Genomic DNA, 26,691 nt, shown 5'->3' with positions numbered 1-26,691 from the left:
TTGTGATATGGGAAAAAAAAAAAGGTTTGCAATAGCAAAATTTCCAAGGAAGATTCCCGTTTTAGAAACAAGTTGCGTGAATTAATGAGCTTAGCTGGCTAGCTGACTAAATCACATCCCTTCCTCCCTGGAAACTCCTCAGATAGAAAATCCTTCAAAGGTTTCTGCTGATCCTCTGAAGTGCAGAGCAAGTCCCGTTTTTATTACACGTCTCTCCACCTTTAATGAAGGAGATTAGTTTTTACTTGTACTTTTTTCTATCCAAAATCTTTACTGGAGAGAAAAGATAACTGACTGAGAACAGGTGGTACCCAAATCTCTCTCTAAGGCAGTGACTACCGCATGCGGGCAAAGGAGCAATGTAAATAGCAAAGGGGGTCATTCACGTCCTCATTATCCGTAAATGCTGAACAATTAAGTGTGAAATGCTTTGGGGAAAAATTTAGGTAAAACTGCCTTTATGCTCTGCAAGCGTCACAGTGAAAGGTATTTCTGTGCTCATGTGCCCATTTTATTGTCACTGTTGAGGGCTTCACAGGGAGCTATGGAGGCCTGGGGGACTCATGAATGTTAACTGACTTCAAGGAGAGCCTACACCTACAGAATGTGGAAGATATATTTAAGATGCAATTCCATCTCAAGACAATATGCTCTGAAGTTAGAATTAAGGCAAGGGTCGTAAACTGAGATGCCCACACACACCAGGTGACCATCTGAAGAGGCAGGGCTGTTTCCAGGACCAGCTACTGGTGCCAGGTTGTCAAGGAGGGACATGGGCCCAGGCCTCTGGATTTCTCTTTTCAGGGCACAGCATGGCCCACCTGGGAGTGCTCGGAGCCCAGTGGTCTGGGTCCAGGTCCCCGCTGTGCCCTGTGCTATCTGTGTGACCCTGGAAGATTAGTTACTGAATCTCTCTATGCCTTAATTTCCTCATTTGTGAAATTCGAATGATGACAATGATAGTACTTCAGAGGAGTTTTGAGAAGAGAAAAAAATGAACTCTGAGTTTCATGGCAACCGAGACAAAAAGAGAAATGCCTTGACTTTTCTGAGGTCACACTGTCCCACAGAGAGAAGCAGCATATCACATTGTTGAAAGAAATTTCTTTCAATTTTGAACTCTAAAATTTCTTAGAAGGGTCTTTGTATAAGGGACATTTGACAAAGACATTCAACATTTAACAAAGAGTAACTAACTTAAGTAGCAGTTCTATGGAAAAAGTAAAGCATTTCTATATGCGTCAGATCCTTAATTCGGCCCTCAGGACCAACCCTAGGCACCTAGTCATGTAAAGGTATTTGCAAGAAGCAGGTAAGTGGAGAGGGTAGCAGTTTCAGATGCATCTTAGAAAATCTCAAGGAAAGAATTGTGAGTATGATCCCTATTTTAGCTTTCCCAAATATCAACAGTTTTAATTGGGGTTCATATTGAAACTCCATAGTGATACAGTTATCTTATGGGTTGACTGAAAGAAGATCCGTTTACTGCACAAACCAAAGAGGTGTGTGGGGTGGAGGGAGGGGTTTGCAAGTGAGAGGGGAGAAGAACATAGGGGTGGGGGCCAAGAACTCTCAAAATGTAACTTTGGGCCCATTCAAGTCCTTGAATGACTCTAGAACAGAGCTCCAGAATTCTGCACCAAAAATAGTGGGCAAATAACCTTAGCCTAGGAGATTTTTCAGGGAAGTCATCAGTTTTCTATTTCTGCTATAGAAGAATTTAAATCTAACTCCTGTAGAAAGAAATGCATCCTGGGAGGTCAGGGAAGTTTAAAAAAGCAGCAAAACGTACCCTGAAATGAGTTCTTATGTATATACCTTTATTTTCTTCCTCCTTCCCTAGAATGTAAATCGCACAAAGGCAGAGATTAATGTCTGTTTCATATTTTCAGGACATGCAACAGTGGCTGGCACAGAGTCTGCTCTTACTATTTGTTGAGTGCATGATCATAACTGTTATTATACATCCAGATACATACATGTGTGATTTTTTATTCAATGATAATTTTGGTTTGGGCATATTTTTTAATTTTGCAGCTTCGGCTGGATGCAATTGATAAGCAGGTTCACTTGACACTTAAAACAGGCTGCTTTATAACACAGATGGTCCTTTGGAAAATATCTTACCATCTTAGAAGGACCACTGTAGCATCTTCTCTGAGATTTGCTTTCTTATGCCAATAAATAAGTAAATTATTAAATGAATTAACAAATTTGAAATGTCTATATATCATTAAAAGAGGTGAGACATTTTCACTGAATTCATTCATTCATCATTCCTTTATCACATACTTTACCAGTTATCAAGTCTGCATCAGGCATGGTGCCAGGTATTAGAAAGGAAATGGTGAGCCTCACTATCACTGCCCTCAAGGAGGACACATGATGATAGAAAATACTTATATTGGGCTTTCTCTGCACCAGGAACTGTTCTAGGCATCTTGCACATATTAACTCATTTATTCCTTACAAGCACTGTGTAAATGAGGGTAATGTTTTATCTATATTTTGTAAGTGAGGAGCTAGACAGACACATAGACTAATTTGCCTTTACACCAAGGAAGTCTGGCCCCATGGTCCATGCTCCCAATCACCATCAGTTTCTCTTCACTTGGCTTAATAAAGGAATGCCTAGCACAGTGCTAGGCACACCATATGTATTTGAAAATTGCATATTTAGCCAAATTCTTACAGCCTAAAGGAGGAGAGGCCATTTGGAAAGCATCAAACCCATCTGTGGGGAAGAGTTTACTCCGTAAAGCCCATAAATTATTCAGCTCCCTCACAATAAAGAGTGCAGAACACTTTTAAGGAGCTCAGCTATCTCACTGGTTGGTATGTACTTGACTTTGCCAATCAGCATGTAAATTTCCAAAATTTTTCATGTGAGTTAAGTGGTCGTGTTAAGTTTTCATATTAATTTGAGGCAGGAATAATGTTCGTTATTGCTATTGCAATGAGTTATGCTGTCATCTGACAAACTGAAGGCTATAGGCATAACCTCTTGTGTCTTTAATCATTTTCTATAGATTCGTGGTTTGACCAAATCAATTATATACATTACAGCCAGAGAATTTATTACAAAGGACAAAAATTAATTATGTTTATCGAGGAAGCCCTTTTAGTTACACGTATACAAATTAAATTGATGTCCTAATTCTCCATGGAGAAAACCTTTCAAAGATATCACTGTAAGGCCCTAGAGAAAATAATTACTTATTCTGTGCATCTGAAAGAATATAAGTGTTTATTTTCTCAGCATGCTTGCTATGATCTAAATTTGTTGGTGAAATATGTAGTAAATGGGGATTAGGCAGACAATCTGAGTGAGCCAATTATAGTCATAATCTATTCTCATCTTATCTCTCTATTATAATATATTCTTTAAAATCACTGCAAAATTCTCCTATTACTCCAATGTTCACTGCCTGAACAAGCTACAATATTAAAATGGGGGAGGGATGAGAGTAAACCAGAATGAGGGACCCATTTAACAGAAGTTGCCTGAAGGTGCTGGTGAGGTATTGCTTAAATGAAGAGTCATAAAGCTGATAGTAATTAATGATTTGTCAGGATCTAAGAGGAATAATTCAAAAGGGAATGGTTGTCAGATGAGATACTAGGGTCATGAAAAGAAACATATCCTTCACTGGAAACAGCGAGGCGCTGAGGAATCTCTTCCTTTTTCTACTGCTTTGAGAGGCATGATTTGCGTGCTAAAAATTCTTACCAACGAGGACAGTTCAACGAGGAGAGATGCGCCAGACACACACGGTGCTGGCTCCTGGGCCCTCTCAGTCCTGCTGGGCTGCTTTGTGTAACTTGGCGTGGTGATGTGTTCAGACTGGATGGATCAAAGCGCCCAAGAGCCAACTGTGAGAATTCAAAGGCAAAAAAGGCTTCAGATGATCTGGAAGTTATCTTGGTGCAAAGCTTCCCGGTGTTTTAATTTCTTGTAGCATTTTACCTTTGGAGCTTTGCAGAATTTAACTGTGGTTGAAGTTAAGTGCTCAGCTGGGTGCTTGCTTCTATCATTTTTCCTAATGAATGCACTACGAGAAATTGGATTATCTTACTTGAATTTCCTTACCTATTTGTCTAAGCTGTTCAAATCTTTTCACTGGAACAAATTCTCTGAGCTTCTGCCCGCTTCTGTGGGGGGAATGAGAGATACAGGGATTCCCTTAACTGCTAGATAAATCTAGCTACTTAAGTGAAAGACCACAGCTGGATGGCTGCTCCAAGCAATAGTAGGAAAGTGGGTTAAGAGAAGAAATATAGGGCCTTATTAAAATTTCAAGGGCGATTGAGACAGGCAAGATATAATGAATGGTATTGGAGTTTGGCCAGGTCAATGGTGTTAAAGCTCACTCAAAGAAATAGATAAATTTGAGGCCCTGGCCTTTGTTTAACCTCCCATACAAGAAATGATTCTCCTTTGTCAAAACTTTTGATGATATTCCAGAATATTTGTTTAATAGGTGACGCAGAAGGAATGCTGCCTTCAATTTAATCACCTTAGGCTCTGCAGAACCCAGGTGTTAAGTAGAAAATTAGACAGCTTTTATCTTTATTTGCCTCTTTCTTCCTACTTATTAAATCATTGAAACAAAGTAACATATTAAAACATTTAAATCACAAAATGAAATGGTCACATATGGAAGAATATTAAAGAAACAAAGTTCCCCATCATGAAAAGGTGCACAAAAAATGAAATCTTAACTCTATTGTTGAATATTGGGTGCAGAGTTCCAAAAAAAGTTTTATAGTCATTACCTAGGCAGCATCTTTGCGTTAAAATAAGATTATGTTAGTTTCAATAAGAAGAGGCATAAAAATTTCACTATTTGCCAAAACTGACCCAAAGAATGAGGGTAGGTATAAATTTTCCATCTTATGAAACTTATTCTAACCTCCTACCAAGATGTCACTGATAGTATTCTAAATTTATAATAAAATATTTTATAAATATGGAAAACAAAAAACCCATCCTACTATTCTTAATGTGCTTCCTGAAATTGAAAAGTCATTTTAAAGGGTCTTCTAAATATCATCTTCAATGATAATTAGAAAATAGAATTTCATTGTGCACATTTATAATTGCCTTGTGCTACCACAAGGACATTGATCTTTAGTTTGCTTTTTACATACATTTTTAGAGTTGGAAAGAATCAAAGAAGTCATCCAGTTCAACCAACCACTCAATCCAGGATCTCATCTTTCCTACCCATGAGCAATTCCAATCCCACAGAACCCTGTTTCTTCATGAGGATGCTTGTACCATTTGTAAGACAGCTTTAATTGTCTAAAAGTCATTCCTTTGAACTGAGTTTTGCTTTTGTAACTACCTATGCTGATTCTAGTTGTCTCCTTCAAAAGAGAGTAGCATATGTTTAATCATTATCTTGATCTGGATTCTTGATACATGAGTGTGCTCCCTTTACAACAAATTTATGAAGCTATAAATGTATGACGTGTGCACTTTTCTGCACATATGTTATACCTCGATAAAATGTTTACAAGAAACAAAAACAAAAAAAGGAAGAGGAATCACCATATCTGGATTAGTGAGGTTTTTCAGGAGAAAGTAAACTACAATTTCAGGAGGGAGGCTTCTAAAGAAAACCCATTAAGCAGACTGTACTATATACATATGGCTTTAGCAGCAGAGTATCTGTGATACTTATGAAATGTTTCATAAAGACCTTCCTTGTCAGAGTCAGACCATGATGAGAGGAGTTGAAAATGAGCCTGAAATAGCTTCATTACATAGCTTCATCTCAGAGGCATTAAAAGTGAGTCTATTTCCTCTTCCATCAAGAAGGGTTGACAGAGTTTTGGATTAGGGAATCTATCGTATAAAATTTTAATGTATTTATTAAGAACCATTAAAATAGAAAAAGAGAGATGTGAGCAAAGCAAGAGAGAGAGAGATTGAGAATGAAGAAAGATGGGAGTAAACCAGGCTAATCTATATCTATAGAACAGCTATGAACACTCTTGAGAAAGAAGAACAGAGCTGGAGGTATCACACTCCCTGATTTCAAACTATACTACAAAGCTACAGTCATCAAAATGAGTGGTATTGGCACAAAAACAGACACATAAATGGATGGAACAGAATACAGATCCCAGAATACACTTAAATGCACACATTTATGTTCAATTAATCTATGACAAAGGAGGTAAGAATATACAATGGAAGACAGCCTCTTCCATAAATGGTATTGGGAAAACTGAGCAGCTACATGTAAAAGAATCAAACTGGACCACTTTCGCATACCATATACAAGAATAAACTAAAAATGGATTAAAAACTTAAATGTAAGACCTGAAACCATACAATTCCTAGAAGAAAACATTGGCAGTAAGCTCTCTGACATCAGCCTTAGCAATATTTTTTTGGATATGTCTCCTAAAGCAAAGGAAACAGAAACAAAAATACACAAGTGAGACTACGTCAAACTAAAAAGCTTTTCACAGCAAAGAAACCAACAACAAAATGAAAAGGCAACGGCTGAATGGGAGAATATATTTGCAAATAATATATATGATAAGGGGTTAATATCCAAAATATACAAAGAACTCACACAACTCAACACCAAAAAAAAAAAAAAAAAAAAAAAATGGGCAGAGGACCTGAATAGACATTTTTCTAAAGAGACGCAGATGGCCAACAGGCACACAAAAGATGCTCAACATCACTAATCATCAGGGAAATACAAATCGAAACCAAAATGAGACACCACCTCACACCTGTCAGAATGGCTATTATTAAAAAGACAACAAATAACAGTGTTGGTGAGGATATGGAGAAAAGGGAGCCCTGCTGCGCTGTTGGTGGGAATGGAAATTGGTGCAGCCACTGTGGAAAACAGTGTGGAGGTTCCTCAAAAAATTAAACATAGGACCACCATACGATCTAGCAATTCCAGTTCTGGGTATTTAGTGCCCACCCCCACAAAAGAAAAGAAAACCCACCAAAAACACTAATTCGAACAGATACAGGCACCCATATATTCATAGCAACACTATTTACAACAGCCAAGAAATGGAAGCAACCTCAGTGTCCATTGACAGAGGGATGGATAAAGAAGATTTGTAATATGCAAAGAAATATTACTCAGCCATGAAAAAATAAAATCCTGCCATTTGTGACAACATGGATGAATCCAGAGGATATTATGCTAAATGAAATAAGTAAGACAGAGAAAGACCAATACTGCATGATCACACTTATATGTGGAATCTAAAAAACAAAGCAAACAAACAAAACAAAATGAAAACAGACTCATAGATATAGAGAACAAAAGGGTGACTCCCAGAAGGGAGGGGATGGTGAGGGGTAGCTGGGCAAAATAGGTTGAGGGGATTAAGAGGTACACACCTCCAGTTATGTAATAAATAAGTCACAGGAATGTAAATGCAGCAAAAGGAATATGGTCAATAATATTGTAATTACTTTGTATGGGGCTAGATGGTTACTAGACTTACCCTGGTGATCATCTCATAATACATGTAAATGTCAAATCATTATGCAGTACCCCTGAAACTAACATAATATTGTACATCAACTATATTTCAATAAAAGTGGTGGTATAATTTAAAACAACAGGTATGTAACTACCTGGAAAAATTCAAATAATAAACACATATTGATCTAAACTGTGAATCCAATTTAAATAAAAATCAACTTCTTTGTGGAGAGCTAGCAATCTTGCTTGGATGGGTTTAAAAAGTTTTAAACAATGGCTAACATCTGCATGATTGTATGATACTTGGGAAGTATTGAAAGTTTTACGTATCAAACAGGGCCTACCCATACATAGCTTTATCCTATCTCCTTTCTCCCCTACCCCAAACACACTTTGGGAGATAAACCAGGAAAGTCAAACTGGAAAAAACAACCACAAAACATTGTTGTATGTAAGAAGCCAACTCAGCAAGGACAGCACTACTAAAACATCTCACTGGTAAAGCTACTTTTGTCACAAACCAATGAACTAAAAATACTTAAAGATTTAACGCCAAAGGGTAACAGCAGGCACAGAGCTGGGGCAACCTTGCCTTAAGTGGCAAAGTGCTTCATTGTACAAGTGATTGTAATCACATTCCCAATAATAACTCCTACAGATTTGACATTATCCGTTAAAAAGAAATCATGAAATCATAAAAAAGGACTCAACCAAATTTTAAAGGATTTCAGGGTTTTTTTAAAATAGATCTTTACTGGAGTATAATGGCCTCACAATACGGTGTTAGTTTCTATTGCACAACAAAGAGAATCAGCCATATGTATGCACATGTCCCCATATCCCCTCCCTCTTGAGCCTCCCTCCCATCCTCCCTATCCCACCCCTCTAGGTCATCGCAGAGCACCAAACCGAACTCCCTATGCTATGCTGCTGCTTCCCACCAGCCAACTATTTTACATTCCGTAGTGTGTATATGTTGATGCTACTCTCTCTTCACCCCAGCTTCGCCCTCCCACCCCATGTCCATTCTCTATGTCTACCTCTTTATTCCTGTCCTGCAACTAGGTTCATCAGTACCATTTTTTTTTAGGTTCAATATATATATGTGTTAGCATATGGTATTTGTTTTTCTCTTTCTGACTTACTTTACTCTGTATGATAGACTCTAGGTCCACCCACCTCACTACAAATAACTCAATTTCCTTTCTTTTTATGGCTGAGTAATATTCCATTGTATATATGTGCCACACCATCTTTATCCACTCATCTGTCGATGGACATTTAGGTTGGTTCTGCGTCCTGGCTATTGTAAATACTACTGCTGTGAATACTATGGTGCATGTCTCTTTTTGAGTTATGGTTTTCTCATGGTATATGCCCAGTAGTGGGACTGCTGCATCATATGGTAGTCCTAGTTTTAGTGTTTTAAGGAATCTTCATACTGTTTTCCATAGTGGTTGTATCAACTTACATTCCCACCAACAGTGTAAGAGGTTTCCCTTTTCACCACACCCTTTCCAGCACTTATTGTTTCCAGCTTCTTTGACAATGGTCATTCTGACTGGCATGAGGTGATATCTCATTGTAGTTTTGGTTTGCATTTCTCTAATAATTAGTGATGTTGAGCATCTTTTCATTTACCTCTTGGCCATCTGTATGTCTTCCTTGGTGAAATGTCTATTTAGGTCTTCTGCCCATTTTTTAACTGGATTGTTTGGTTTTTTGACATTGAGCTCCATGAGCTGTTTGTATATTTTGGAGATTAATCCTTCATCTGTTGTTTCATTTGCAAATATTTTCTCCCATTCTGAGGGTTGTCTTTTCATCTTGTTTATGTTACTCTAGGAGGTAGGTCAAAAAAGACCTTGCTGTGGTTTATGTCAAAGAGTGTTTTTCCTATGTTTTCCTTAAGTTTTATAGTGCCTGGTCTTACATTTAAGTCTTTAATCTACTTGGAGTTTATTTTTGTGTATGGTATTAAAGAGTGTTCTAATTTCATTCTTTTACATGAAGCTGTCCAGTTTTCCCAGCACCACTTATTGAAGAGGCTGTCTATTCTCCATTGTATGTTCTTGCTTCCTTTGTCATAAACTAGTTGCCCATATGTGCGTGGGTTTCTCTCTGGGCTTTCTATCCTGTACCATTGATCTACATTTCTGTTTTTGTGCCAGTACCACACTGTCTTGACTACTGTAGCTTTGTGGTAGAGTTTGAAGTCGGGGAGCCTGATTCCTGCAACTCCATTTTTCTTTCTCAAGATGGCTTTGGCTATTCGTGGTTTTTTGTGTTTCCATGTGAATTGTGAGATTTTTTGTTCTAATCCTGTGAAGAATGCCATTGGTAGTTTGATAGGGATTTCATTGAATCTGTAGATTGCTTTGGGTAGTATAGCTATTTTCACAATATTCATTCTTCCAATCCAAGAACATGGTATATTTCTCCATCTGTTTATGTCATCTTTGATTTCTTTCAACAGTGTTTTATAGTATTCAGAGTACAAGTTTTTTGCCTCCTTAGGCAAGTTTATTTCTAGGTATTTTATTCTTTTTGTTGTAGTGTTAAATGGGAGTGTTTCTTTAATTTCTCTTTCTGATTTTTCATTACTGGTGTATAGGAATGCCAGAGATTTCTGTGCATTTATTTTGTATCCTGCAACCTTACCAAATTCATTGATTAGTTCTAGTAGTTTTCTGGTGGCATCTTTAGGATTTTCTATGTATAGTGTCATGTCATCGGCAAATAGTTGACAGTTTTACTTCTTCTTTTCCAATTTGTATTCCTTTTATTTCTTTTTCTTCTTTGATTGCTGTGGCCAGGACTTCCAAAACTATGTTGAATAACAGTGGCGAGAGTGGACATCCTTGTCTTGTTCCTGATCTTAGTGGAAATGCCTTCAGTTTTCACCATTGAGTATGACGCTTGCTGTGGGTTTGTCATATATGGCCTTTATTATATTGAGGTAGGTGCCCTCTATGCCCATTTTATCATAAATGGGTGTTGAATTTTGTCAAAAGCTTTTCCTGCATCTATTGAGATGATCATATGGTTTTTATTCCTTAATTTGTTAATGTAGTGTATCACATTGATTGATTTGAGTGTACTGAAGAATCCTTGCATCCCTGGGATAAATCCCACTTGATCATGGTGTATGATCCTTTTAATGTGCTGTTGGATTCTGTTTGCTAGTATTTTGTTCAGGATTTTTGCATCTATGTTCATCAGTGATATTGGTCTGTAATTTTCTTTTTTTGTGATATCTTCTTCTGGTTTTGGTATCAGGGTGATGGTGGCTTCTTAGAATAAATTTGGGAGTGTTTCTCCCTCTGCAATCTTTTGGAAGAATTTGAGAAGGATTGGTGTTAGCGCTTCTCTAAATGTTTGATAGAATTCGCCTGTGAAGCCATCTGGTCCTGGACTTTTGTTTGTTGGAAGACTTTTAATTACAGTTTCAATTTCATTACTTGTGATAGGACTGTTTATATTTTCTAATTCTTCCCAGTTCAGCATTGGAAAATTGTACCTTTCCAAGGATTTGTCCATTTCTTCATGGTTGTCCATTTTATTGGCATATAGGTTTGTAGCAGTCTCTTATAATCCTTTGTATTTCTGCAGTGTCAGCTGTGATTTCTCCTTTTTCATTTCTGATTTTATTGATTTGCGTCCTCTCCCTTTTTTTCTTGATGAGCCTAGCTGAGGGTTTATCAATTTTGTTTATCTTCTCAAAGAACCAGATTTCAGTTTTATTGATCTTTGATATTGTTTTCTTCGTTTCTATTTCATTTATTTCTGCTCTGATCTTTATGATTTCTTTCCTTCTACTGACTTTCAGTTTTCTTTGTTCTTCTTTCTCTAGTTGTTTTAAGTGTACGGTTAGATTGTTCATTTGAGATTTTTCTTGTTTCTTGAGGTGAGATTGAACTGCAATAAACTTCCCTCTTAGAACTGCTTTTGCTGTGTCCCATAGGTTTTGGGTTGTCATGTTTTCATTTGTTTCTCTGTATTTTTTAATTTCTTCTTTGATTTCTTCAGTGATCTCTTGGTTATTCAGTAGCACACTGTTTAGCCTCCATGTATTTGTGTTTTTTACAGTTTTTTTTCCTGTAATTGATTTCCAATCCCATAGCATTGTGTTCAGAAAAGATGCTTGATACGATTTCAATTTTCTTAAATTTTCCAAGGCTTGATTTGTGACTCAAGGTGTGATCTATCCTGGTGAATGTTCCATGTGCACTTGAGAAGAAAGTGTATTCTGCCACTTTCGGGTGGAATGTTCTATAAATATCAATTAGATCTATCTGGTCTATTGTGTCATTTAAAGCTTGTGTTTCCTCATTTATTTTCTGTTTAGATGATTTTTCCATTGGTGTAAGTGAGGTGTTAAAGTCCCCTACTATTATTATTGTGTTACTTTCAATTTCTCCTTTCATGGTTGTTATCATTTGCCTTATGTATTGAGGTGTTCCTATGTTGGGTACATAAACATTTATAATTGTTAGATCTTCTTGGATTGATCCTTTGATCATTATGTAGTATCCCTCCTTATCTCTTATAACAGTCTTTATTTTGAAGTCTATTTTATCTGATACGAGTAGTGCTACTCCAGCTTTCTTTTGATTTCCATTTGCATGGGATATCTCTTTCCATCCCCTCATTTTCAGTCTGTATGTGTCCCTAGGTCTGAAGTGGGTCTCTTGTAGAGAGCATGTATACGGGTCTTGTTTTTGTATCCATTCAGCCAGTCTGTGTCTTTTGGTTGGGGCATTTAATCCATTTACATTCAAAGTTATTATTGATATGTATGTTCCTATTACCATTTTCAAAATTGTTTTGGGTTTGTTTTTGTGGGTGTTTTTCTTGTCTTGTGTTTCCCGCTTAGAGAAGTTTCTTTAGCATTTGTTGTAAAGCTGGTTTGGGGGTGCTGAATTCTCTTAGCCTTTGCTTGTCTGAAAAGCTTTTAACTTCTCCATCGAATCTGAGTGAGATCCTTGCTTGGTAGAGTAGTTTTGGTTGTAGGTTTTTCTCTTTCATCACTTTAAGTATATCCTGCCACTCCCTTCTGGCCTGCAGAGCTTCCACTGAAAAATCAGCTGATAATCTTATGGGGATTCCTTTGTATGTTATTTTTTGTTTTTCCCTTGCTGCTTTTCATATTTTTTCTTTGAATTTAATTTTTGTTAGTTTTATTAATATGTGTCTTGGTGTGTTTTTCCTAGAGTTTATCCTGTATGGGACTCTCTGTTCTTCCTGGACTTGGGTGACTATTTCCTTTCCCATGTTAGGGAAGTTTTCCACTATAATCTCTTCAAATATTTTCTCAGACTGTTTCTTTTTCTCTTCTTCTTCTGGGAACCTTTAATTCGAATGTTGGTGTGTTTAGTGTTGTCCCAGAGGTCTCTGAGATTGTCTTCAATTCTTTTCATTCTTTTATCTTTATTCTGCTCCTCGGCAGTTATTTCCACCATTTTGTCTTCCAGCTCACTTATTCGTTCTTCTGCCTCAGTTATTCTGTTATTGATTCCTTCTAGTTATTTTTCATTTCAGTTATTGTGTTGTTCATCTCTGTTTGTTTGTTCTTTAGTTCTTCTAGATCTTTGTTAAACATTTCTTGTATTTTCTCAATCTGTGCTTCCATTCTATTTCCAAGACTCTGGATCATCTTTACTATCATTACTGTGAATTCTTTTTCAGGTAGATTGCCTATTTCTTCTTCAATGATTTGGTCTTATAGGTTTTTACCTTGTTCCTTCTTCTGTGACATATTTTTTTGCCACCTCATTTTTTTTTTTTTTTATGAGTGGGATTGTGTTCCTGTTTTACTGGTTGTTTGGCCTGAGGCTTCCAACACTGGAGTTTGTAGGCTATTGGGTAGAGCTGGGTCTTGGTGCTGAGATGAGGAACTCTGTGAGACCTCACTCTAATGAATATTCCCTGGGGTCTGAGGTTCTCTGTTAGTCCAGTGGTTTGGACTCAGAGCTCCCACTGCAGGACCCTCTGCCCGACCCCGGGCTCATGAATCAAAATCCTGCAAGCCGCATGGGGTGGCAAAAAAAAAAAAGAGAGAGAGAACAATAACAAAGTAAAAAATAAAATTAGACTAGGAAACTAACAGATATGTTAGAAAGAATGTAAAAATAAAATATAGATGAATCAACAAGCAGAAGGTACATCAGTACCACAATAGTAAAAAAGAGGAGGAGGGAAAAGAGAAAAAAAAAGTGAGGTGGGAAAGGCCTTGGCTGTAGAGAGTGGGGCCTAAGCAAGGGTGAGGTTTGGGTGGTGGGCGGGGCCAATGCTCAGGACCCACAGGGCTGGAAAAGGCCCTGGGGGCTGTGGGGGGGTGGGGATTAGGCTCAAGGAACAGAAGGGGCCCAGGTGTGCCCCCCACCCCTGGTCTCAGAGGGCAGGGTACCTCACCTGGGAGCCCAGCAGGCTTCCTGGGCTCGAGTGGGCAGGGTAAACGCCCTCCTCTCCTCTCCTGCTCCTCCAGTCTGGGGCCTGGGAGGGCCCCTCCCATCTGCCTCTCCTGATCTCCCCAGCCTCCCTCCTATGCCCCCAGGACCAATGCGGCCGGGGGGAGTGGAGAGGAAGGGGGGGCCTTGGAGGGCAGGGGACTGTCCTGGGAGCTCAGCCGGATCCCTGGGCCTGAGTGGGTGGGGCAATCACCCTCCGCTCCTCTCCTGCTCCTCCTAGAGGGCCCCTCCCACCTGCTTCTCCTGATCTCCCTGGCCTCCCTCCTGTGCCCGCAAGGACCCAGGTAAATAAGTAGGTGGTAGAGACTCAGTCTGCCCCTGGCACTCAGCATCCCTGCAGATTCTTGATGGGTGTACCAAGAATGCAAGACCCTAACCATTCTTTACCTGGGCCAATACTTAGCATTGGTTTTTGCAGCAAGGAACTTTGAGGGATGAGGTTACATCTCCCTTTGGGATAAAAGTCAGACTGGCTTGCTGCTTGCTATAAAAGCAGTGGATTCCCCAAGTGACTGCTCCCCTGTGTGATGCACATTCACTGCATGCACCCCGTCCATTTGAGCCCATCTCACATCCGTGTAAGACTTGCATGCTGGCAAAGTCTATGTGAACTCAATGCTCAAGCTGCCTGCTGTGCTGTGAGTAATAAAGTCCTTTGTCTCTAACCCAAGGTTTATGTCTTCTGCCAGAATCGATGAAACAACAGGCTAACTCACTGGCTATAAGGAAGATAAAATTAAATCTCAGACCCAACAGTTATGGCAACAAAGATGAGATGCTGACAGAGACACAGCTTTCTGGAAGAAGAATGTCAAGGGCCTTTCAGGATGGGTTCAGGGACAGAGCAGGACTCTCTGGCCTCTCCCCCAAGTGATGGGTGAGACAGGAAAGCAGGGGACCTGCACCATCCTACCTAAGATTGAGCAACAGGGGGTAGCATTAAAATAAGCAGCCCCAAATGATGCCCTGGTGGTTGCCAGATCTCCCTGGGCAGGTGGAGGAAAGGATGCTGTCCTGGCAACAGGCAGCAAGCCCCACAGCTCCAGCTGAGTGGCAGCAGGTGTGTGCTGCTGAGTCAAGGAGAATTGGAAGCTGAAATAGATTCTGTCAACAATGAGGACCTTGCTATTCAGTACAGAGCCTCAGATAGACCAAAATGTTATAGATTGGTTTGGATGAGTCACAAGCAGTCACATGAAACTGAAACTGAATGATGCAAAAACGTACTGTGTGGTGTGGACCTGCTGTCTCCCTGCATGACCCTTGGTACCTCCCTCTCCCTGTAACATGACTTCAGCTGCTTTAAGGACAAATATCCCTGTCCACACAGGACCTTGAGTCACTGTCTCACCAAGAGGTGGAGCTGCTCTTGCCTGGTGAGCCTCCTTTGACAGGGCAGAGGGCAGGGCGTGCAAAGGGCAGAAACGAAGGGGTCTCCCAGCCCAGGGGCTCACCAGACATCAGGAGACCCTGGGGAGGGAGTAGCTCTGGCGCTTGGACTCCATTCCTGGAGTAAGGACCAAACTGGGTGAACAGCTTTCCGGCAACCCTCCACCCTCTTCCTCAAGGGCAAACCTCCCCCCACCTAGCACTCCTGCACTCCCAGCTGGGAGACTGTGTGGGTTTTTTGGTGGTTGTTGCTTTATCTCCTAAGTCACCATGGGTTACAGTCCTTAGTCTGTGTTCCTGAGATAAAAATGGCATCCAAATTCAATGCATGGAGTTTGGATGGGGCTGGTAGAGGAAAAGGATAAAGTGACCTTATGGGTGGGAACCCTGGGCTGAATCGATGCACAGCTGTGGCTTCCACATCCATACATATAATGGAAATAATGGGTTCTATGCCTGCACTTCCCCAATCCAGAAGTGTCAGAGGGGTTTCTCCCATTTAGGGTTTGCCACATGTATTGTCCCCTCCAGGCTGGTGCAATAGAAACAATGTAGAATCTGAGGAGGAGAAAGGAGTATCAGAGCTTTAGATGCTGGGGAATTGATAGAGGCTGTTTCTCTGTATAATATACCTGGTTTAATCCAATTACACCCCTCTGAAAACAGACACACACAAAGGCAGCTACTAATCTCTGTTGCAACTGACTGCACCTGATTCATGGCAACCTGCGACTCCCGGACATGACAGACCCGTTTTCGAATGGTCAACCTGGACTTCAGTGCAAATATGGAGAGGACCTTCAGGCCTTGTTGGTCAAACGTGAATGATATATTCAAGATCACGGCTGATTTGGTCTTGGCAGCATTTTGGTTTTACATGAAAATGTGGCAGCCATTCCTTTGGGGAAAAAAAAACTATTCCCCATTCAACTACCTTGAATATAACCACTTACTCAATGGGGCCCTCCATCCACAGAGATTAGGATCCTCTTATGCCTGGGCCTGATCAGACCAAGTTAAAGGCTGATGGTGTTCATGGGAAAGCATTGGTCATCCATGCCCCAACAACTCCAGAAAGCTGATTGAGATAAGGTCTGGTCAGCACAATGGCCTGAATGGAAAGCTGGTCCTCCTTGCCTTAGACAACAGTCCTATGGACCAGGCATTTTATGTTTTTACTAGTTCTTGGGCTACAGTTAATGATCTGCCACTTGGAAGACCACAGGCTGGCCGGTTAAAGATCCTCCTCTTCAGGGCCTTCAATTGTGGAAGCAAATTTCAAATGCCCATCGGACAGTCTGGTCCAGTCACACGGATCACCAGGGGAAGGGCCCATTGTCTCATGAGGCTAAATCAAGATGTCCATCAAGCCTGAACCACCCAGATCACTGCTATCACTGCCTGGATCCATTCTTGTACCAGACAAAACAATAGGTCAACCATCAGGGAAGACATGACTGTGATCTAGAAGGACCACTGTGTGCCAGGCTCTGACTCCTGCCACAGTTGGTCCAATAGTCCAGCAGTGAAGGAGGTCACATTCCACAGAGAAGCATTTTCCTGTCTCCTCTTAGAAAATCGACTAGTGGATCTCTGACTCTCCCTGGGGACTGCCATTGGCACCTTGTCACTAGAGATACATTTTCAGGTTATGTTGTTGCTGTTCCATTCTGATCAGCTGACTCTAGTTTTCAGCTTTCCAGGCCTTCTGCAATCTGACAGTAGCATTTTTTTTTCTTATAAAGGCCCCCAACAATGGACGGATAGTCAAGATAAACAAAGGACATTCCACACGCCTTTATTCTCTGATAAGGCTGCTGGCACCACTAAGAGGTGGCACAGACTTTTAAAAAATTTCATTGAAGTATATTTGATTTTTTTTCCTTACTCAAAAGCCTTATGTCTTCTGCCAGCATCCATGAAGCAGTAACATACTAAGTTATGAACTTGTAAGTAGGATAAAATCAAATCTCAGATCCAATAGATTTAGTGGACGGAATATGAGGTGGTTCTTCTCTGAGTGAAATTAGAAACCTGATGATAACTGAGGGTAACAAAGAGGGAGGAGGTAATGGAAGTTTGAAGAAAGAGAAAGTATAAAAAGGTCATCTTGGGAAGTAGACCTCGAAAAGAAGTGTTCTCTAAGGGCTAGGAGTCTCCTGGAAATTTGTGGTCATAAATATCAAGTGATATTCATCAGTTAAGTGTGTGAGTTGTGAGTTTTTCTCCAGCCGCACTCAAATTATCTGTAGGTGTGCAGAAGATGAAGTGTGAGGTTTAATCTTATGTGTACTTTTACCAGGTAAGTACAATGGAGAGAGACAGGATCTGGGGAGCTGAGGTTATACGCAAGGAAATAGTTGCAGTATTAGACTGAAGTCTTAGCTGAGACAGAGGGTGAGGCAATGAATAAAAAATTGGTTGGAACAACTGACTAGGTGCAATGAAAAAGTGTTGGCATGTAAGTGAACTGGAGAAATGGAGGTTATGGTCAGAGAATAGAACGATGGAAAATGAGGTTTTTAGTGAGTTATTGGTGACAATAAGGTCTACACTGTGACCACAGAAGTGGGTAGAAGTTGCCGGGTGGCAGTCAGAGTCATTTGGAAATAACGAGGTCAAATGACTGGGAAATAAGGTTTGCAGGGATATTCCATATGGGTGTCTCCAAGAATGATAAGAAAGTAAGATACTAAAATCTTCAATGACTAAAGTGAAGGTGTCAGGGGGTGGGAGGAGGATTGTAATAAGGAGGAGCAGTAGGTGCCATCGTATATGAAGACATATGCTTCCAAATGAGTTGGGGATTTGAATGAAGAGGGAGGAGCAGTTGCTTAGAGGTAGAAATAAAGTGAAAAGGACATTGAGTTGACTTTGGGGACCAGTTGAACATGGGATTTGGGAGAAGAATAAAAAACAACTGCCATTTGAGAGGGCTGCAGAAGAATAGTACCCTGAGAATATAGCTAGATTGTAGCTAAAGCACGTAGGTGAAAGAAATGTTTGAAAAAGAGGTTGAGGAGAGTGACAATTGAGTTTATAATAAATTTTGAGATCTTTAGCATAGAGTGGGACGTTCAGAAAAGGATGGGAAATCAGGTGAAATTAGGCAATGGCCAGAGCATTTTGGCATCAGAGACTAGGGCCTGATGGGCCGGAATGAAGAGACCTGGGGTGCTGGGACATCTGTGAGTGATGGAGGTAAGCTGACTGGTAAGTCACGGTGAGACCATTCCTGACGGACTTCAGAGGAAGTTACAGTCAGCTCTGATTTCAGCCTTTTCAAGAATAGCTGCTTGAGAGCTGACTAGGAAGAGGTGAAGAGGACCACTGAGGAAGGAGGGGTGGTTTTTACCAAGAGCAGGTATAACAAAACCTTTCATGGGAAAAAGAGATGCAACCCTTTAGTCAGAGATTTGGTTGATCTAAGGTTTTGGATGCTTTCCTGAGGCCTGGGACCTGAGCTGCTCAGGGCTGGAGTAAAGCTCCAGACAAATGTGTACGTGGAGGTGGTCAGGGAGGCGGATGGGGCGGGGGGAGAAGGGTGTTTCTGAAGAGTCTTCCGTGTTAATGTCAGAAGACAATGTTCTGAATAAACAATCCCAGCAGCGGACTTTGGTAAATGCCATAATCTTTGATTTGGTCAGCTGGCGGTCACTAATGTTGCTCTTTCTAAAGATTAGCATGCTTAAAGAAACTCTGGGGGATCTTGAACAGCAAGAAGCAGAATGGGGTTTCCAGATGGCCATCCTCACAAGCAGCAAACACGCAGCTGGCCTGGTTATATGCAGGCTTGCCGTGTGGGCTCCTGTAAGCACAATTCCTAGTATCTTCAACCTCTTCTCTGAACATGTTTCAAGTCCTTGTTCTAACAATCCCTGGCTATTACTAGAGAATGGTACTTCCCTTACAGGTCTAAGAAATGGTGGAGGCCCACATCTCTCACACAAAAACAGAATCCAAGTTGCAAGGACAGCGCCTGTGGCATGACGATGTGGATTATTGAGAATTTAATTATGAATTTCCTGGTGAAGGATTTGCAGTGGTTTTATTCTTTAGCTTTAGAAAACTGTTTTCTCTTTCAAATACACGTTGGCCAGAATCCTTGATGTGGAGAACTGACATCTGTCTGTTGATTATCCATTTGAGAGCTTTGCCTTAGCTTGTTTGATGGTAAGTCAACAAAATAATGCTAACCTAATAAAGCAGCCACAGCCCGTGAAGCCGCTGTTCCCTGTCTCCGTCCTGATGGTCTCACAGACATGTCCATCTCTGGATCTGATCTGCATTTGATCTTCCAAATCTTGACTGTTAAATTTCCCTATTAGATATAATATCTTTTTTGATAGTAGGTAGTAAGCATAATGAACATGATTTTCAAAATCAATCTATGTATAAGGAGGTGACACACCTTTCTTAATTGTTGTAGCTAAGAGAGCAGAATCAAAAGTAGTACAAGCAGGAATGTGCTCATATGTACTAAAAAGAGTTTCGTTTATAGATGTTAATATTCATCGTAAAAGCAAAGGTAAATGAATTGGATTAATCTATTGAAAATATTAATATTAATAAATGCCCTATTAAGTAAATAAGGATGGAAGCAAAGTTGGCTCTTCTAGGGTTACAGCTTTATATGTGTATCTAATATCTGTTCAAGTTATTTAAGATCTACACTCTCAAACTTGAAATTGTAAGTAAGGAAAAAAGTGCATCTCTAAGAACAGCGAGCCAAAAACAACAAATGAACAAATTCTATGGAAGATTTCTCTGTAGGCAGGAGATGCTGACTGCCCCATATGCTTGCTTCATTGCTTCACGAATACAGGAAGCTTTCAATGTCACATGTTCGGCCCTATGTGCCCATTTTAGTTGGATTTAGGTAGAATGACAGGATTTAACTTTTAAGGAAAAGTGAACACTTCATTTTTAACAACATTGTGCTTGAGGCAGATGAACCTGAGAACGAGAGATCCCATGAACAGTCACTTTGCCAGGTGGCACTCATCAGGGTGTTTACTGTTGAGAACCCCTCTATTTCTGCCTAAGGTTTGAAGCCAGGACATCACAGGATCCCCTGCTGCACCACTCAGTTCTTCCCATGCACAGAGCAGAGGGGTGAAGCAGAATAAAATCTCCACCTCAGAGGCAACAAGGAAGCACTCCAGAGACCAGCAATGGTGTTGCTCTTTGCTGGAGTAAATGCTAATTGGAGTTGGTGAGTGAAAGTTAGAGCTGAAAATTGGACTTGGCTTACGAGCAGTTGGGAAACTTGTTAAAGGTATTATCACTATCACATTTTGATAAACAGAAACAAAATGTTCACATTAAAAACATGAGTCAATTGTTTCCAATTTAACTTGGTTAGAACACGATGCTTCAAGGGTAAGCACACAGGTCATGAGATCCTTTCTTAATTTTTAGAAGCAACATGATCATTTGTATTAAAAAACTACCAAGTCATTTGGATTCTCATAATTTCCACTAAATTCTATCTGGCAAAAATAGCAATAGGTCCTCTTTCCTGATTTCTCTGACTGTACCTTTTTATGGCTTCACTGTGACAGTTATCATACCGTCTTGTATTCTTGTGCATCTTTTTCCTCCCGCTCTTTCACTTTCCTTTGGGAAGAGACCATGTATTTTCATCATTATATCCCTAGAACTGAGTCCAGTACCCCAAAGTGAAAAGTTAAAACATGATAGAAAGAAGCAGCCAACATTCCTTCTAGTAGCGGTCAAGGATGGTCATACAAAATAAAGATAATTTACAGCTTTGGACTGGACTGCACAGTGTTTTTCAACTACAGGCCTTCTCCAATTATAGAATTATTTAGTTTGCCATTAAAATTATGTGAATATGTGGGTTTTAAGTAAATGCACAGACTTTAAATCAAGTGTTTATGCGCCATTCTCATTTCAAGCTGAGCATTGCAGCTATAGGCACAAACTGGCTATGGCAGTATGTAAGGATATTTTGCCAAAGAATATTTTTTAATGATTTTGAGATTATTAGAGAAGAGTAACCATTATTGCATCTAGGCTCATGAGTTTCCAAGTTTCAGTTCTGATCATTAAAATACCTAAATGGATCTTCAGACTTTTCTCAATCATCTTATCAAATAATACTTCTGGTTTCTGTGGGCTCAACTTGCCTTACCTGTTGAAAGTCCCAGAAGAAACCCTGGTAAAAGCTGGTCCCCCTTCAGAGGGGCTTGGTTTCTCTCATTAGGATTCTCTGCCCCCTTTTACCCATGTTTTCACTATTTCCCATTTTCCATGGCTTTAAGCTCTCTTTATTTCTCTCTCTCTCTGAGTACTGTCTTGAGGGACCCTCAGTTAATTTCTACTCTGGTATATTTCACTTTTACATTATAAAAAAGCTAAAAAATTGCATTCAATATCCAACCAAAACCATTTTTAATTTGGAACATAACTGTACATGTAGTAAAGGGCAACAAATACATCCTTAATTATAATTTAAAAAATGGAAATGTTTGTAGCTATATTTAACAACTCTAATGGTTTCTTTGAATGGAGCTCTGTCATTAAATGTATTATTCACAATTATATTTTTCATCATGATGGAAATTTATTTTAATATAACAAGTGATAGAACTGCACATATGTATAGCTTGCAAAAAAGTAAACTGTGTCATTTATATCCTCAGCAGAGATCAGTGAGAGCCCTGGTGGCACCAGATATACCAAGCAGACTAAACTAACACTGCCACAATTCTGAAATCTACCTGATTATTGGACCTATATAGCCCGCAAAAGTGGGCTATGACCTGTTTGCCCAAAATAAAAAGGTGACTGCCTGCTAAAATTTTAAAAATTCAAATAAGACTAACAGTTTCCTAGCATAATATCCAAAATGTCCTGAATATGACTGAAAAGTCACCCATCATACCAAGAATCAGGAAAACCACAACTTGAGTGAGAAAAGAAAATGAACTGATGTCATCAACTCAACCTGAGTGGGATCAGATTTTAGAATTATCTGACAAAGATTTAAAGTAACCATCATAAAATGATTTAATAAGCAATTACAAATTCTCTTGAGATAAAAAGGAAGGGTAGATAAAAGGAAAAATAGAAATGAAAGGAAAAATAGAAATTATCAGCAAGGAATTAGATGCTACAAAAAATGGAAATTATAAAACTGGAAAATAAAATAGGAGAAATAATCAATTCTCTGGATGGGTACAATAGTAGAGAGGAGATGAAAGAGAAAGAGAATAAAATTAGTGAATTTGAAGACAGATCAATAGAATTTACCCGTTCTAAACAAAGGAGAGAAAAACAAATGAACAGAACCTCAGGAATCTGTGGGAAAATAGCAAAAGACACAAAACTTATATTATCAGAGTTGCAGGAGAAGAAAAAGAGTAGGGCTGAAAGAGCATTCAAAGAAAAACTTGGCTAAAGAGATCCTAAATTTGGCAAAAGACATAAATCCACAGATTTGAAAAGCTGAGTGAATTCCAAATAGGAAAAACCCAAATAAATTGACACCAAGACACATCATAAATAAAATTCCGAAAACTAAAGACAGAGTTGAAGGTGTTATCACTACCACACTTTTTCTTTACAAGTAGCCAGAGAAAAGCTGCCAATTTCAATGATAGCAGATTTCTCATTTGAAACCATGGAGTGCAGAAGGAAGTGATGTAGAATTTTTCAAATGCTGAAAGAAAAGAATTGTCAACCATGAATTCTATATTCAACAAACTACACTTCAGGAACAAATGGGCAATAAAGACTTTCTCAGATAAAGGAAAACCAAAAGAATTGTCACTAGCACATCTATTCTTTTTTTTTTTTTAAGATTTTTTTTTTTGATGTAGACTATTTTTAAAGTCTTTATTGAATTTGTTACAATGTTGCTTCTGCTGTATATCTTGGTTTTTTGGCCCTGAGGCATGTGGGATCTTAGCTCCCAACCAGGGATTGAAACTGCACCCCCTGCATTGGAAGGTGAAGTCTTAACCATTGGATTGCCAGGGAAGTCCCAGCATACCTACTCTTAAAGAAAGGCTAAAGGAAGTTCTTTAAACAGAATGTAAACAGTAGAATAAGAATCTTGAGGCAAAAGGCAGAAAGGAAGAACAATGGAGAGGGCAGGTAAATATAATAGAACACTCTTCTCTGCATGAGTTTTCTAAATCATATGTAATGATTAAAATAGGAATTATAATACCATCTTATCCTCAAAACAATGATATTTTAAAGTGGGGAAGACAAAGGGACCTAAGTGGAAATAAAGTTTTCCTCCACTTCACCCAAAATTGTAACATGTTAATACCAATAGGCTATGATAAATTACATGTGTATATTGTAATACCCAGAACAACCACTATGAAAACTACACAATACAGCTGAAAATACTATAAATAAATCAAGATGAAATCCTAAAAAAATGATCAAGTAACCCACAGAAAGATAAGAAAAGAGAAACAAAGAAATCAAACAGAAAACATAATAAAATGGCAGAGTTCATCCCTAATAAATCAATAATTACTTCAAGGTAAATGGTCTAAATATATCAATTAAAAGGCAGAGATTGACAGCATAATTTTGAAAAAGCATAACCCAATAATATGCTTTTTAATATGCCATTTAGAAGCAACTCACTTCAAGTTCAATAAGTAAGTTGAAAGTATAAGGATGGAAAAAGGCATACCATGCAAATGTTAATTTTTTTAAAAGGCAGGAACATGATTATTTATGTAGAAAATATGAGAGAATTGACAAAAAATCTCCTGGAACTAATAAATGATTATAGCAAGGTTGCAGAGTACAAGATTAGTATAATATACAAAAGTCAATTGCTTTTCTACATAACAGCAATGAACAAGTAGAATTTGAAATTAACAACACAACACCATTTACATTGGCACCCCCAAAATGAAATACTTAGGTATAAATCTAACAAAATATGTATAAGATTGATATGAGTAAAAGTACAAAGCCCTGGTGAAAGATATCAAAGAACTAAATAAATGGAGAGATATCCCACGTTCATGGATAGGAAGACTCAATATTGTCAAGGTGTCAGTTTTTCCCAATGAGATCTCAACCAAAATCCCAGCAAGTTGTTACATAGATATCAACAAACTGATCCTAAAGTTTATATGGAGAGGCAGAAGGCCCAGAATAGCCAACACAATATTGAAGGAGAACACAGTTGGAGGACTGACACTACCCAACTTCAAGACTTCAAGACAGTAATCAAGACAGTGTGGTACAGGCAAAAGAACAGACAAATAGATAAATAGAACAGAACAGAGAACCCAGAAACAGATTCATGTAAATATAGACAACTGATCATTGACAAAGGAGCAGAGGCAATTCAATGGAACAAAGACAGTCTTTTCAATAAACGGTGGTGGCCACAAGCAGAAAAATGAAACTAGAAACAGACCTTACTCCCTTCACAAAAATTAACACAAAAGGGGTCACAGACCTAAATACAAAAAGAAACACCTACAAAACACCTAGAAGATAACATGGGAGAAAACCTCTTGATAGGTAACCTTGGGTAAGTTGACTTTTTAGATACAGCACTGAAGGCATGATCCATGAAAGGAATAATTGATAAACATCACTAAAATTTAAAACTTCTGCTTTGCCAAAGAAAATGTCAAAAGAATGAGAAGACAAAGTGGATAACTCTTCATGAAGCCCATTTTCTTTTTATTTTAGGTACACCACAAAACTAGATTTCCCAGTCTCTGCTGCAGTTAAATGTGGTCCTAAAACTAAATTTGACCAATGGTATGTGAGTAGAAGACATAGTCACCACTTTTAGGGCCATAAAAAACTTTCTAGATGCCACACTCCATTGTCTTTCCTTCACCAGTTGCTTGTTGCAATAGAGCATGGTAAACTTGGAAACCACGTTTTGAAGATGGAAAAAAAAGAGAGGAACCTGTGACCCTGAATCACTATTTGAAGGACAATTGATTATGAGAACCCATTTTTGGAATTCACACGAGTGGAAAATAAGCAATTTCATTAAGCCATACTTGGGGCAGCCCAGGACTTCTTAACTCATATAGTCATTCTTGGCTGCTCTTCAGAAATTAAGGCCAACACACTTCCCTGGAACATTTCACTGCCTCTCCTGTTTGGATCTGCAGATTCTTTGGTCAACCATATTCTTTTATCTGATAAGGCAACGTTAGCAATGGCCTCTGACTTTGATAGAATCTCTTCTTTATAACCCTAAACCCAATAAAAAATTTTAGAACTCCCTTACCTTGTTCCAAGAGGGATTTAAAGTAGCTGACAAAAATACTTACACTATACCAGGATCAAACAATTCAGAAAAAATAAGAAAAAAAAAAAGGCAAATGTAAGAAACAGAAACAGGAAATTTAAGTAATCTCAGAGGTAGGGTAAATACAGAAATATATTCCAGAAAAACATATATGCTTGTAGAACCCACTTTTACCTATAAGATTTCTGGTATCTTACATTGTTGGGAAATGTGATGTACTACAAGATTTATTTCATGCTTTTTTTCATTTATCAAGATTTGTTTGCACACATTTACTAAGGGAAAAAGCATGCAAGCTAGAAGCTATTCAGGAAAAACAATACTTATACTGATGTTGACACTGGAGAGGCTTTTCCCCTGTGTGTTTTTCGTAGAGGGGACAGTGAATAAGGAAATCTTTTACAGCAACCTTACAGCAAACACTGCCATCAAATAAATAGATCCCCTCCCCCATTTTTCTTATTCCTTATTTTCTTTTCTCAGAAATCCCCGATAGCAGCTGAAATATTTTCCTCAGATATCACTGGATCTATTGAGAAAAGAATAAGATAGAAATCTAGGTTGTAATTAGTTTTCTCAGTGGTATCCATGCAATTGCAGGTAAGTTGCTACTCATTACCAAATACGGGACTGTCTTCAAACTTCTGAAAATTTTCAGAAATGGGAGCAGACACAAACACAACTGTTCAATGGAAAACAAACGTGCACATTTCCTCTGCGTTTTAGAGTAAGAATGCTGTAGAACAAGTTAGAGTCATTTAAACTTGATATAGGGAAAAACTTTAGCTATAGAATAGTTGATTACTTGAGACTAGATAATTTTTCTGTGTAAATATAAGTACGTTAACTTATTTAAGCAAATTTGAATAAATAAAATGTAACATCATTATAAAATATAATGACATAAAAATTCCAACATTTTCTGTTTATAAGGTGAAGAATTTGAGTCAGCTTCTAATTCCCAGGATAATGTATACAGGTATTTCCCCTTTCGTACACCTCTTCTATCCCTATTTTTAACATTTTCCTCATGATCTGAGGAATTAGGATATGTGACATGAGGTATTTTTCAGGC

The 26,691-nt window shown here is 38.8% G+C and overlaps 1 protein-coding gene across 1 annotated transcript in view; it reads right to left on the bottom strand.

The window, feature by feature from the left end:
* Positions 1-26,691, bottom strand: part of CRB1 (crumbs cell polarity complex component 1) — a 262,229-nt gene that overhangs the window by 87,238 nt on the left and 148,300 nt on the right. The gene's annotated exons all lie outside the window — the stretch shown is intronic.

The sequence above is a fragment of the Delphinus delphis genome, chromosome 1 (assembly GCF_949987515.2).
Source record: "Delphinus delphis chromosome 1, mDelDel1.2, whole genome shotgun sequence".
Classification (NCBI taxonomy): Eukaryota; Metazoa; Chordata; class Mammalia; order Artiodactyla; family Delphinidae; genus Delphinus; species Delphinus delphis.
The sequence above is the reverse complement of the archived record's forward strand: the minus strand, read 5'-3'. Positions and strand labels throughout refer to the sequence as shown.